This window comes from Ranitomeya imitator, chromosome 5 (assembly GCF_032444005.1).
Source record: "Ranitomeya imitator isolate aRanImi1 chromosome 5, aRanImi1.pri, whole genome shotgun sequence".
In the NCBI taxonomy this organism is placed as follows: domain Eukaryota; kingdom Metazoa; phylum Chordata; class Amphibia; order Anura; family Dendrobatidae; genus Ranitomeya; species Ranitomeya imitator.
In genome coordinates, this window is record NC_091286.1 from 436,686,139 (window position 1) to 436,701,760 (window position 15,622).

The following is a 15,622-nucleotide window of genomic DNA, read 5'->3' on the forward strand; positions in this document are numbered from 1 at the left end:
CCGTTAGCCAAACCCAGTCCGTCAGTGAAAAGGTATATATTGACAGTGGTAGATTATGCCACACGGTATCCAGAGGCGGTTGCGTTACCTAACATACTGGCAGAGACGGTGGCGACTGCCTTGATCCAGGTTTTCTCACGGGTTGGATTTCCCCGGGAGATTATCTCAGACCAGGGTATCCAGTTTACAGTAGAGGTGACCAACCAACTGTGAAAGCTGTGCGGCGTAAAGTCCATTAGAAGTGCCCCGTACCACCCGCAAACCAATGGGTTGTGTGAACGCTTTAACGGGTTGTTAAAACAACACTTTGGGACTTTTATCAGGACCTACAGGGACTGGGAGAAATTCTTGCCTCACCTCCTGTTTGCCTATCGAGAGGTGCCCCAAGAATCCAAGGGGGTTCTCCCCATTCGAACTGGTGTACGGGAGACGGGTAAGGGGACCCCTAGACTTAGTGCTAGAACACTGGGAAAGGGAGGGCACCATAGAAGGGGTACCTATTGTACCCTATGTGCTGGAATTCCGGGTCCACCTACAGGAGCTGACCCAGGCTGTACGTGGAAACATGCAGGTGGCAAGGCGGCACCAGCGCATATGGTACGATCAGAGGGCCAGAGAGTGCACCTTGGAAATAGGGCAGAAGGTCCTGGTGTTAGAGCCCGCTAGGCAGAACAAGTTCCAAGCTGCATGGCAGGGGCCCTACCGGGTAGTGGGGAAAATAGCTGACACCACCTATAATGTCGCCAATTGTGACGACCTCAGGGTTATCCGCATGTTCCACGTGAATATGCTGAAGCCCTATCGGGAGCGCCCTGAAGAGGTAGTGGCCATCTGTGCACCTGAAGCAGAGGATTTAGCCGGACTTCCCTTGCCTGATGTCTTAGGGGAGAGGACTCAGTCTAAAACATGGGACCAGGTACACTGGGGTGAAGACTTAGGTCCCCGGGAGAGACAGCAGGCGGAGGAGTTGTTGAGGCAGCGACAGAGGATGTACACTCACCTGGCACAACACAAGGTTGAGACTCAAGATCAGACCCCCCTGAGACAACCCCCCTTCCACGTCCCTGAGTCTGTATGAAAAGGGATGCGACAAGAGATACAAGAGATGTTGCGTTTAGGGGTCATTGAAGAGTCAGATAGTCCCTGGGCATCCCCCGTAGTGTTAGTGCCCAAGAAGGATGGGACTACATGGTTTTGTGTAGACTATCGTAAGCTCAATGAGAAAACAGTGACGGATGCGTATCCCATGCCGCGTGTGGATAACTTGTTAGACCGGCTGGCAGAGACAAAGTATTTGACCACCATCGATCTATGCAAAGGCTACTGGCAGATTCCCCTTAGTCCTGATGCTATTCCTAAGTCGGCATTTGTCACCAATTTTGGCTTATTCCAGTTTTGAGTTATGCCATTCGGGATGAAGACTGCCCCGGCGACCTTCCAGAGGCTGGCTGACCGGCTTCTGGATGGTCTCCAGGACTATGCGTGTGCCTACCTGGATGACATCGCCATCTACAGCGCGACATGGGAAGAGCATCTAAATCACCTAGAGACAGTATTAGACAGGATCCACAAGGCCGGAATCACCCTGAACCCAAACAAGTGTCACATGGGCAAAGCAGAGGTTCAGTATTTAGGGCATTGGGTGGGAAGTGGGAAACAGAGACCAGAACCAGCCAAGATTGAGGCCATAGCCAAATGGCCCACCCCACGCACTAAAACCCAGGTCATGGCGTTTCTAGGGACAACGGGGTATTACAGGAAATTCGTTCCCAATTACAGCAGCGTAGCCAGGCCCCTCACTGATCTGACCTGTAAGAACCAACCCCGCCTGGTAACCTGGACCCCAGAGTGTGAGGAAGCCTTCCGCCAGCTAAAGGACGCCCTCACCAATACCCCTGTATTGGCCGCACCCGATCCAACTAAACGTTTCCTTGTCCACACAGACGCTTCTATGTTTGGATTGGGGGCAGTACTAAGCCAAGTCGGACCGGACGGCCAAGAACACCCGGTAGCTTACCCAAGTCGGAAACTACTGCCCCGTAAAGTGAGCTATGCGGCTATCGAGAAGGAGTGCCTGGCAATAGTATGGGCACTCAAAAAGTTACAACCATATTTGTATGGACAACAGTTTTCCCTCCTAATGGACCATAATCCCCTAGTCTGGCTTAATCGGGTCTCCGGAGACAACGCCAGATTACTGCGGGGGAGTTAGCCCTAAAACATCTGGACTTCACCATCCACTACAGACCCGGCAAACAAAATGGTAAGGCCGATTGACTAAGTTGACAAACGGAACTTGTACCAACCCCATAAACTTCGGTCATCCCCAAACCGATCCGTTAAGGATCAGACTGTGTATGCCGATCGCGTCGCTGAAAAGGGGAGCCGTGTTACCGAACCCCCAACACCAAGAATGTTATGCAATATATGTATGTATAATAGTTTCCATGTGAAATGCATCAGTCCACAGGCAGCGCACCTGGACAAGATATTCTCTTTCGGACCTTCCCCCACCTTTGTAATTCCCACAGTAAATATCGGCAGGCTCCGGCCCCCTGCGGCTATTGTAATGTATGTCTGGCCTGCTGTTTTCCTATTGGCCTGTCCTGTTTATCTGTGTTATATATTCTGTGTGCTGTAAATAAAGGGTGTTCTTAGACTGGAAATATGTGGAGAAGCAGTCAGCTTTTATATGCTCTCATGTAATCAAGAAATTCCTGCCAGCGTCCTTCATTCAGAATCTAGCAAAAGCAGAGTGGACCTCCTGAAACACGGGGTGGTACTGAAAGAGGTACCCCGTGTTTCAGGAGGTCCACTCTGCTTTTGCTAGATTCTGAATGAAGGACGCTGACAGGAATTTCTTGATTACATGAGAGCATATAAAAGCTGACTGCTTCTCCACTAGGGTTCAGCGAAATGGATCGTTCATTTTTATAGGTCGCCGACTTTTGGCAAAGTCGGGTTTCATGAAACCTGACCCGATCCCTGTGTGGGGTCGACCATGCGGTACGCGACTTTTGCGCCAAAGTCGCGTTTCAATGACGCGAAAAGCGCCATTTCTCAGCCAATGAAGGTGGACGCAGACTGTGGGCAGCTTGATGACATAGGTCTCAGTCCCCACCATCTTAGATAAGGGCATTGCAGTGATTGGCTTGCTGTCTGCGGCGTCACAGGGGCTATAAAGGGGCGCTCCCGCTGCCATCTTACTGCTGCTGATCTGAGCATAGGGAGAGGTTGCTGCCGCTTCGTCAGAAGCAGGGATAGCGTTAGGCAGGTTACATTAACCCCGAAACCGCTTGTGCTGTAGCGATTTCCACTGTCCAACACCACCTTTTGTTTGCAGGGACAGTGGAAGCAACATTTTTTTTTCCTCAACACTGTAGCTCATTGGGCTGCCCTAGAATGCTCCCTGATAGCTGCATTGCTGTGTGTACGCCGCTGTGCAAACCAACTGCTTTTTTCAAAGCACAAATCCTGTTTTTCCTTCCTTTCTGCACAGCTATCTTGTTTGTTTGTCCACACTGTTGATTTAATTTGTGCATCAGTCCACTCCTTGTTATTGCTGCCTGCCATACATTGCTGAGATTACTGCAGGGAGATAGTAATTGTAGGACAGTCCCTTTTTTTTTTTCGTTACATCTCTTCAAGCCACTTTCTGCCACAGAAAATATACTCTAATACAGTGGCCCACATTTATTCACTAGTCTCCCTGAATAAAAAAAAAGGGTGCAGATTAAAATTGGCAAATCTGCATCAGTGGCAGTCCTGTGTGTGGCATCTGTGTCTCATTTTCTAGCACAGAAAACATACAGTCTAACAGTGGGCCTGATTTCTTGCCAATTCTCCCAGAAATAAAAATAAAATAGTGGGAGAATAAGATTGGCATTTCTGCTTGAGTGCCAGTCCTGTGTGTGCCATCTCTCTCAAATTTTGGTGCACAGAAAGCCTAGTGTCTAATACTGTTTTTTTTTTTTTTTTTTTAATTCTCCCAGAAAAAAAAAAATAGTGGGAGATTAATATTGGCATTTGTGCTTGAATGCCAGTCGTGTGTGCCATCTCTCTCAAATTGTGGGGCACAGAAAGCATAGTGTCTATAATACTGTTTTTTTTTGTTTTTTAATTCTCCCTTAAAAAAAAAATAGTGGGAGATTAATATTGGCATTTGTGCTTGAGTGCCAGTCGTGTGTGCCATCTCTCTCAAATTTTGGGGCACAGAAAGCCTAGTGTCTATAATACTGATTTTTTTTTTTTTAATTCTCCCTTAAAAAAAAATAAATAGTGGGAGATTAATATTGGCATTTGTGCTTGAGTGCCAGTCGTGTGTGCCATCACTCTCAAATTTTGGGGCACAGAAAGCCTAGTGTCTAATACTGTTTTATTTATTTATTTTTTAAATTCTCCCTGAAAAAAAAATAAATAGTGGGAGATTAATATTGGTATTTGTGCTTGAGTGCCAGTTGTGTGTGCCATCTCTCTCAAATTTTGGGGCACAGAAAGCCTAGTGTCTAATACTGTTTTATTTATTTTTTTTTTTAATTCTCCCTGAAAAAAAAAATAGAGGGAGATTAATATTGGCATTTGTGCTTGAGTGACAGTCCTGTGTGTGTGGCATCTCTCTCATTTTGTGCCACAGAAAACCTAGTGTGTAACATTGTGCCTGATTTTCCTTGCAGTCTCACCCACCTATAAAGGGATATCTAAATCCTACAGAAGTTAGAGTTCACCTTGTAAGTTGTTTTACAGTAACAAATACCGTAACTTTGGTTACGTTTTGCAAACAATGAGGAAGTCTGGTGGAAGAGGTCATGGTCGTGGGCAGTCATTGCCAGCTGGTAATGATGGTAGTGGTGGTGGAGCATCAGGTGGTCGTGGGAAAAGCAATATAGCACCTAAGTCTCGAGTTGTGGAGCCAGGTTCGTCGTCTGGCTACACAAGGCCTCGAACGCTCCCTTTTCTGGGAGTAGGAAAACCGCTATTAAAGCCGGAGCAGCAAGAGCAAGTTTTGGCTTTCCTTGCTGACTCAGCCTCTAGCTCTTTTGCCTCCTCTTCTGAAACTGGTAAATGTAAAAGCAGCGCGTCGTTAGTGGATGTTCACGGTCAGGGACAAGTCGCTTCCTTGTCCTCTTCAGCAAAAACAACAACAGAGAAGGATGCGTCAGGCGACACAACGGGTTACTCCATGAAGCTCTTTACACATACCGTTCCTGGGTTAGAAAGTGAAACAGTTAACAGGCCATGCCCATTACAAGTTGAATCGGACATGGAGTGCACAGATGCACAGCCACGGCCAGATTACTATGCTGTTACCTTGACTCAGGCCACAACATTGCCCTCACAGTGTACTGATCCAGAATCAGTCCCTGATGAGACTATGGTGCCCCGTCACGAACGCTATACCACCGGCTTACACGGGGACACAGACGAAGTTGCACACGAGATAGAAGAGGAGGTCATAGATGACCCAGTTGTTGACCAGTTGTTGGCAGCCATTGGGGGAACAGGGTGCAGGCGGCAGTAGTTCTGAAGCGCAGGAGGAGGGGCCGCAGCAGGCATCAACATCGCAACAGGTTCCATCTGCCGGGCCCGTATCTAGCCCAAAACGCGTGGCAAAGCCAAAACCAGTTGGAGGACAGCGTGGCCATCCGGTTAAAGAAGCTCAGTGTGCAATGCCTGAAAAGGTATACGATGGTAGAAAGAGTGCAGTCTGGCATTTTTTTAAACAACATCCAAATGATCAGTCATCTGTCAAAAATGTTCAACTACCTTAAGCAGAGGTCAGAATCTGAAAAGTCTAAATACAAGTTGCATGCATAGACATTTAACCACCATGCATTTGCAAACCTGGACTAACTACCAAACGTCCCTTAAGGTTGTAGCACCCTCGGCCAATGAAGCTAGTCAGCAACGCTACATCATTCCGTCACTGTAAGGCCACCATTTCCCGCACCACCTGCAGTATCTGTGCAGGTTTCGTTGCCAGGCCAAAGCAGTCAGGGTCAGGGAATCACCAGTTTCGTAGTAGGAAACACTGCATGTAGGGCACCGGCAAGAATACCGTCTCCAAACGTCTCTCAGTCTGCCATGTCCACCAGCACCCCCGCTAGTTCCACGATCTCCAGCTCTCCAGTCCAGCTCACCCTACATGAGACACTCGTTAGAAAAAGGAAGTACTCATCCTCGCATCCGCGTACACAGGGTTTGAACACCCACATTGCTAGACTAATCTCGTTAGAGATGATGCCCTACAGGTTAGTTGAAAGCAAAGCTTTCAAAGCCCTGATGGACTACGCTGTACCACGCTACGAGCTACCCAGTCGACACTTATTTTCGAGAAAAGCCATCCCAGCCCTCCACCAGCATGTTAAAGAGCGCATCGTCCATGCACTCAGGCAATCTGTGAGTACAAAGGTGCATCTGACAACAGATGCATGGACCAGTAGGCATGGCCAGGGACATTACGTGTCCATCACTGCACACTGGGTGAATGTGGTGAATGCAGGGTCCACAGGGGACAGCAATATTGGGATAGTTCTGCCTAACCCACGGTCTAGGAAACAGTTGGCTGTAGCCTTTCGCCCCCCTCCTCCTCATCCTCCTGCAGAAGCGAGAGCTCGTCCACAGACCGCAGTCGCACAACCACTCCATCCGCAGCTGCCACTGTTGCACACCAGGTGTCCCATTATGGGGCAGCTACTGGCAAGCGTCAGCAGGCTGTATTGGCAATGAAGTGTTTGGGCGACAACAGACACATCGCGGAAGTTCTGTCCGAGTTCTTGCAGAAAGAAACACAGTCATGGCTGGGCACTGTACATCTTGAGGCAGGCAAGGTAGTGAGTGATAACGGAAGGAATTTCATGGCTGCCATAGGCCTTTCCCAACTGAAACACATTCCTTGCCTGGCTCACACCTTAAACGTGGTGGTGCAGTGCTTCCTGAAAAGTTATCCAGGGTTTTCCGACCTGCTCCTCAAAGTTCGCAGACTTTGCTCGCATATCCGCCGTTCGCCCGTACACTCCAGCCGTATGCAGAACCATCAGCGGTCTTTGAACCTTCCCCAGCATCGCCTAATCATCGACGTTGCAACAAGGTGGAACTCCACACTGCACATGCTTCAGAGACTGTGCGAACAGAGGCGTGCTGTTATGTATTTGTGGGAGGATACACATACACGGGCAGGCAGTTGGATGGCAGACGTGGAGTTGTCAGGTGTGCAGTGGTCGAAGGTACAAGACATGTGTCAAGTCCTTCTGTGATTTGAGGAATGCACACGGCTGGTTAGTGCAGACAACGCCATGATAAGCATGAGCATCCCCTTAATGCGTCTGCTGATGCAAAGTTTGACGCACATAAAGGAGCAGGCGTCTGCAGCAGAGGAAGAGGAAAGCCTTGATGATAGTCAGCCATTGTCTGGTCAGGGCAGTGTACAGGACGAGGTAACGGGCGAACAGGAGAAGGAGGATGATGGGGATGAGTATTTTTTTAATGAGGAAGCTTCTCAATGGAAATTGGTGGCGTGGCAAGGCCGGGTTCTGGTTTTTTGAGGGACACAAGTGACGTAGATTTGCCTGTAACTGCCCCTCAACCCAGCACAACCGCAGATTTGACAACTGGAACTTTGGCACACATGGCGGATTATGCCTTACGTATCCTCAAAAGGGACACACGCATTATTAAAATGATGACCGATGACGATTACTGGTTGGCCTGCCTCCTTGATCCTCGTTATAAAGGCAAATTGCAATATATTATACCACATGAGAACCTGGAACAAATATTAGCAACCAAACAATCAACTCTTGTTGACCGTTTGATTCAGGCATTCCCAGCACACAGCGCCGGTGATGGTTCTCACACGAGCTGCAGCGGGCAGCAGACCAGAAGTGTTAGAGGTGCACAAATCAGAAGTGGCGTTGGACAGAGGGGTTTTCTGACCAGGTTGTGGAGTGATTTTGCTATGACCGCAGACAGGACAGGTACTGCAGCATCAATTCAAAGTGACAGGAGACAACATTTGTCCAGTATGGTTACTAACTATTTTTCATCCCTTATCGATGTTCTCCCTCAACCGTCATTCCCATTTGATTACTGGGCATCCAAATTAGACACCTGGCCAGAATTGGCAGAATATGCATTGCAGGAGCTTGCTTGCCCAGCAGCTAGTGTGCTATCAGAAAGAGTATTCAGTGCTGCTGGTTCAATATTAACCGAAAAAAGGACTCGTCTGGCTACCCAAAATGTTGATGATCTAACCTTCATTAAAATGAACCACTCCTGGATTTTGAATTATTTTGCCCCACCTTTCCCGGCTGACACCTAGCTTTCCTATGAAAAGGTCTTGCTTGTGGACTGGTCTGACTGAGTTTTCCAATCTCGTAATTTGCAGCAGCTGTTTTTCCAGCATACGACATGTTTACACCTCCCTAAATGGGCAAACTCCCCCCGTGAGAGTGCCGTTTGTCTGAAGAGGTGGGTGTGCACGCTTTTGGTCGACGGCACTGCCACTGGGTCCCTCATAGTACAATAAAGTGTCTCTGGCGGAGGTGGCGCGCAACCAACGTCAGACACACCGATGTAACATGAGGGGCCCTGGGCCTGTACCGCCGGCCACAAGACAGTTCCCCCCCAGCTCAAACAGTGCTCTACGATTTGCAAAATTATCTCTCACAGTTCCACCAATGTTTAGTCTATGCGCTGATATCCTTCAATGCCTGGCACTGACAATACCAATGTGTTGACATGTATGATGCTACTTAAAATAGTCAGGGGCAGTGTCCTATATTTACACCAGTAAATACTTAGCACCAAATTACTAGGTCTGAAACTCAGCAGAGGAGCTCACCCCTGTACCTAAGTATGCCACCCTTTTGTTTTTTGGTTTTGTTGTATTGCGAGACATTAACATCTATTTATTTTTTGGGAGTACTAACTGTCAGATACTCCTTACAATCAGCCTCCGCTGACAACACCAATGCTGCCTGTGTACCCCTGCAAGATAATTCCAGGTGCATAGAGCCTACTTTTGTTATTTTAGGCCTACTAAGTCTGTCTGCGGTCCATAATAGAAATTGTCCTTCACTGACCACACCACTGCTGCCCGTGTACCCCTGGAACCTATTTTAAAGTGCCTACAGCCTACTTTTCTTATGTTAGGCCTACTAAGCCTATCTGCGGTCCCTCCTTCCAATAGTCCTCCACTGACCAGACCAATGCTGGCCGTGTACCCCTGGAACCTATTTTAAATTGCATAGAGCATCCTTTTTTTAATTGTAGCCGTACTAAGTCTGTCTGCGGTCCATAATAGAAATTGTCCTTCACTGACCACACCACTGCTGCCCGTGTACCCCTGGAACCTATTTTAAAGTGCCTACAGCCTACTTTTCTTATGTTAGGCCTACTAAGCCTGTCTGCGGTCCCTCCTTCCAATAGTCCTCCACTGACCAGACCAATGCTGGCCGTGTACCCCTGGAACCTATTTTAAATTGCATAGAGCATCCTTTTTTTAATTGTAGGCGTACTAAGTCTGTCTGCGGTCCGTAATAGAAATTGTCCTTCACTGACCACACCACTGCTGCCCGTGTACCCCTGGAACCTATTTTAAAGTGCCTACAGCCTACTTTTCTTATGTTAGGCCTACTAAGCCTGTCCGCGGTCCCTCCTTCCAATAGTCCTCCACTGACCAGACCAATGCTGGCCGTGTACCCCTGGAACCTATTTTAAATTGCATAGAGCATCCTTTTTTTAATTGTAGGCGTACTAAGTCTGTCTCTGCGGTCCATAATAGAAATTGTCCTTCACTGACCACACCACTGCTGCCCGTGTAACCCTGGAACCTATTTTAAAGTGCCTACAGCCTACTTTTCTTATGTTAGGCCTACTAAGCCTGTCTGCGTTCCCTTCTTCCAATAGTCCTCCACTGACCAGACCAATGCTGGCCGTGTACCCCTGGAACCTATTTTAAATTGAATAGAGCATCCTTTTTTTAATTGTAGGCATACTAAGTATGTCTGCGGTCCATAATAGAAATTGTCCTTCTCTGACCACACCACTGCTGCCCGTGTACCCCTGGAACCTATTTTAAAGTGCCTACAGCCTACTTTTCTTATGTTAGGCCTACTAAGCCTGTCTGCGGTCCCTCCTTCCAATAGTCCTCCACTGACCAGACCAATGCTGGCCGTGTACCCCTGGAACCTATTTTAAATTGCATAGAGCATCCTTTTTTTAATTGTAGGTGTACTAAGTCTGTCTGCGGTCCATAATTGAAATTATCCTCCACTGACCAGACCAATGCTGGCCGTGTACCCCTGGAACCTAGTTGAAAGTGCATAGAGCCTACTTTTTTTCTTTATTTTATATTTATAAAGCCCAGATGAACTACGCTGTACCACGGTACGAGCTACCCAGTTGACACTTCTTTTGCGAGAAAAGATCAGCCCTCCACCAGCATGTAAAAGTCCGCATTGTCCATGCACTCAGGCAATCTAAGAGTAGAAAGGTGCACCTGACAACAGATGCATGGACCAGTAGGCATGTTCACGGAAGGTTACGCGTCCATTACGGCGCACTGGGTTAATGTGGTGGATGCATGGTCCACAGGGGACAGCCTACTAAGTCTGTCTGCAGTCCCTAATTCAAATTGTCCTCCGCTGACCACACCAATGCTGCCTGTGTACCCCTGTAACCTTTTTTAAAGTGCATTGAGCTAAATTTTTTGTTTAAGGCCTACTACCTGTGTCTGTCTGCGCCACTCAATACAGCTGTCCTCCTCTGAAAAAAGCTGAGCGTCAATTGTCTGGTTTTCAGCCTATAGGAATTTGAAAACTGCATTGGGGCTACTACTTCGGTAGGGCCTACTAACGGTGTCTGCCACTCCAAGGTGTTCTCCTGGCAGCATTTCCTGAGCTTCAATTTTCAGGCTCTCGTTGAAGAGTTTTTTAATTTAAAAACTGCAGTGGGCCTACTTGTTTGGTTGGGTTCTAGAAACGGTGTCTACCGCTCCAAGGTGTTCTCCAGGTTGCCTTTCCTTAGCTTAGCTCTCGTTAAATTTTGTAATATAACAATGCATTTGGCCTACTTGTTTTGTTGGCCCTACTAACGGTGTCTGCCGCTCCTTGCTGTTCTCCACTGAACAAACCAGTGCCGGCTGTTTACTTCTGTTTCCAATTTTGAACTGCATTTAGCCTACTTACTGATTTGGGCCTACTCACTGTGTCAGCCTCTCATTACAGTTGTCCTCCACTGAACAAAGCAATGCCACCTGGTTAGTCCTGTTACCAATTTTGAACTGCATTTAGCCCACTTTATTCTTTGGGCCTTGTAAGATTACGCTACCTGAGTGTGTTGGGGAACACTCGCTTGGAAGCAGGATAAACACTTCAGGCATGATATCTCACACATGTCAGTCTTATTTGGTTTATTACACATCATAAACCACATAACGTAGAGTCCATTGTGTTACACAGTTTATAGAACATCACAAGCACCAACAGTCTGTATAGTACCTGATGGGAGCTCCTGCTCCACCTGCTGACTCCTTGTCAGTCCACTCCTCCGGGAAAGCTGCCTCACAGGGATCACCAACTTGCCTGACCGGCACACATTAGTCAGTCCAGACCCACTGAAGGACTGTAGCTTCCCCACACAGTAGCTGTCACTGGCTCTGCAGATCCCGGCCCTCACCTCGTGCTATTCAGGGATCCGGTCCTACTCCCAGGACCTCCCAACACCCAGGTTACACAGGATCACACAGGTGGCCAGTCCGGGTACTATTCAGGACGTCCATCCCCAGCTGGGACCGTCCAATACCCAGGCCACCAGTAGCAAAGTCCCACCATGTGCTATTCAGGATTCCTCCTCCCAGGAAATCCAACACATACTTTAGGACCTTCAGACCACACGTGACCCACACCCTGGTCACATTATATACCCTGAAACCACACCCCTGGGTGGGAGTGTGAATGTGTGGCTAGTTTGTCCCGCCCATCTCACACAACTAGCCTAGTAAGTCACCCTTGCCTATTATACAACACTACACCAACTGTTGAGGGACTACAGGTCCCAGAATAGCCACATTACATCAGACCTACCATGCAAACTCCCTCTGCGACACATACCGTCCACCAATCACATGACCAGTCGTTTCAACACAATTATGTTTCCAAGAGCATCTTGAAGTGCAGATACAGCGCCCCCTGGCTGGAACATTAGTCACTGCACCACAGGCCTATATCTGTGTTTCCTCCTCATCCTGCCCATTGCCCAGCCAGTGATACATGAGTCTGTTGGTACATTGCCCCAGACCACTACATTCCCTATGCATGCTACACAGCCAGAATCTGACCCTGCTGAAATTCAGGTTCCCCTTCCCACATACTATACCACCTTACAAGGGGACAAAGAGGAAGGTGAAGATGAAAGTGCAAGTTCCATCATCAGGTGGGGGGCATACTCGTTGGCAACGTCACTGGCACAGGGCCCCTCATAGTACGCTAAAGTGTCGCTGCCGGTGGGAGGCGCCCCCGCAGTGCAAACACACCGCCGTACTTTGAGAGGCCCTGTGCCAGTGCCAATGCCAACGAATGGGCCCCCCTGCTTGCTCAGGATCACAGCACTTGCAAAGTTTAAATACTTACCTCGCCCTGCCCCACTGCCGTGACGTGGTCCAGATTTCCTGGGCCCACAAAATACTTGAACCAGCCCTACCCCCAACAACTTTAGCCAAATGACCCCCAATTTCCAATGCCTAACTATTATTGTAAGGGAAATTAAGATTGACAAGCTTCATTAAGAAGAATGGATGTTTTTGCCATTAAAATGGGCACTCTAGGTGTTTTCCTGGCCCCCACTCACTGCTAACTATGCTGCCTGTTGTGAATTCTGTTTTCGAACTCCCTCCTGTGGTCATGAATGGTGCTTTGGCGAGTTCTGTCCATGGACTCCCCCTGGTGGCTGTGAGTGGAGCTGCTGCTTCTGAGGTTCCTTCCACAGGTGACGTAGTTTATTCGTTGGCTGGCTGTTCTATTTAACTCCACTCAGATCGTTACTCCATGCCAGCTGTCAATGTTCTTGTACTGGTTCAGTTCGTTCCTGGATCTTTCTGGTGACCTGTCTACTCCAGCAGAAGCTAAGTCCCTGCTAGTTATTTATTTGTTCATTTTTTCCTTGTCCAGTTGGCTATCATGATTTTGTCTTGCTAGCTGGAAGCTCTGGGATGCAGAGTGGCACCTCCGCACCGTGAGTCGGTGCGGAGGTCTTTTTGCACACTCTGCGTGGTCTTTTGTAGTTTTTTGTGCTGACCGCAAAGATACTAAACAGACTGAGGATAGGAAAGGTAAGTCTGGCCACTGGCCTCCATTTGCTGAAACCTGTTTCATCTCTGTGTTTGTGACTTTCATCTTAACTCACAGTCAATATATGTGGGGGGCTGCCTTTTCCTTTGGGGAATTTCTCTGAGGCAAAGTAGGCTTTATTTTCTATCTTTAGGGCTAGTTATCTCTTAGGCTGTGAAGAGGCGTCTAGGTCATGTTAGGTACGCTCCACGGCTATTTCTAGTTGTGTGATAGGATTAGGGGTTGAGGTCAGCAGAGCTCCCACTTCCAAGAGCTTGTCCTGTGTGAGTTTAACCATCAGGTCGTTCCGGGTGCTCCTAACCACCAGGTCGGTAACAGTACAGCTGGCCCAAAGTATTAATGCATCTCAATAGAGGGATAAGAGAAGTTCTGAGACCATTTTTTTTCTCTGCAGTGTTTTTTTGTCTTTCTTTTCCCCTTAACCTCTGGGTGGTTCAGGACACAGGTATAGATATGAACATTCAGGGTCTGTCCTCTTGTGTGGATCATCTCACGGCAAGGGTACAAAACATTCAAGATTTTGTGGTTCAGAATCCGATGTTAGAGCCTAGAATTCCAATTCCTGATTTGTTTTCTGGGGATAGATCTAAATTCCTGAATTTCAAAAATAATTGTAAACTGTTTCTAGCTTTGAAACCCCGCTCCTCTGGTGACCCCGTTCAACAAGTAAAAATCATTATTAATTTGTTGCGTGGTGACCCTCAAGACTGGGCATTTTCCCTTGCGCCAGGAGATCCTGCATTGCGTGATATTAATGTGTTTTTTCTGGCGCTTGCATTGCTTTATGATGAACCAAATTCAGTGGATCAGGCAGAGAAAATCTTGCTGGCTTTGTGTCAGGGTCAGGATGAAGCGGAGGTGTACTGTCAGAAGTTTAGAAAGTGGTCTGTGCTTACTCAGTGGAATGAGTGTGCCCTGGCGGCAATTTTCAGAAAGGGTCTTTCTGAAGCCCTTAAGGATGTCATGGTGGGATTTCCCACGCCTGCTGGTCTGAATGAAAGTATCAAATATTAATAGTAAAGCTGCACCCTATAATGGCAATGTCTCTATGGACAGCAGAGTGCACGTCCTCACCAGGGGATCCATCCCAGTAGGTAAAACAGCCCTCTATTGAAATGCTGAAAAAAAGATGGGAGGCTGAAAGGAAGAAAATCATCTCGTTAGAGTTGCACGCTGGAACGTTGGTAGAGTACTTTAAGGCCAAGAGAATCCCTAGGGGATTAAGGCCTAATTTGAGACCTACCCTGATGCCAGGCAATGTGCAATTCTGCACTAAATTTGAAGCGATTGGCAATAAATATGCCTTTGACATCATGCTATTGAATATAGAGTTCCTGAGGAAAGAGATTGAGACTTTAAAAACCAAGCAGGATGAGACAAAAAATGCTATCCTGTCGATCACCTCAGCTGATGACTTGGGTCACATTAACTCCAAGATGGAAGAAAATCTGTCCAAATTTAAAACAGGACTGGAGGATGTTAAAAGATCCAAATGGTTTAGAGATATGGACGATTATAGCAATGGCAGAATTTACGGCTGGCAATTCAGGAACCCTGCGCCGAATAGATCTACAACAGGACCTGGACGCCCTAGAAGTGCTCCAAAAAGAACGAGGAGGCCTCGGAGAGGGGCAAATGCGCAAGCGGCTTTTGGCTTTACAGGTGGTGAGTCTGACTCTACGGACGAAGGCGGTGTAACTATTTTGGATACAACTCGTTTTTTAGCCAAGGAGACGGTGACATCCCAAGAAGGCGGAGGGTCCACGGGGTGGCAGGAAACACAGGAAGAGGGGACCAAGGCTCGGTAACGAGGTCCAAAATGAGGAAGAAATAAGTGAGATTCCCTCTTTAGTGGTAAATATCTCTTCATTAACTCTCACAGACTTACAAATTAAGGTGCTCTCTAGAGGGCTTTCTTTTTGCCCTACGAGTAGAGCTAATTGGTTCAACATTGATAATGACTTGTATATGTTTTTCAGACGTTTAAAGTTGGCTATATTTTTTGCAGATAAAGAAAGGACTGTACCCTTGAATCCCCAGACACATCTCTCCCTTGATATGTTTGGTCTCCACAATAAAAGTGATTTTGTGCCTCCAACACAGGATCCTGTTGTGGAGACCTTTTGTAAACTAGTAAAGGCTGATTTGGCTAAATTGAAACAAAAGGGGAAGAGATCGAGTCGCTCGAATTTAACATATGCAGAGCGTAAGGAGATTGGGATTCTAAAAAGTAATAAATCCATCACCATCAAGGCAGCCGATAAAGGCGGAGCCTT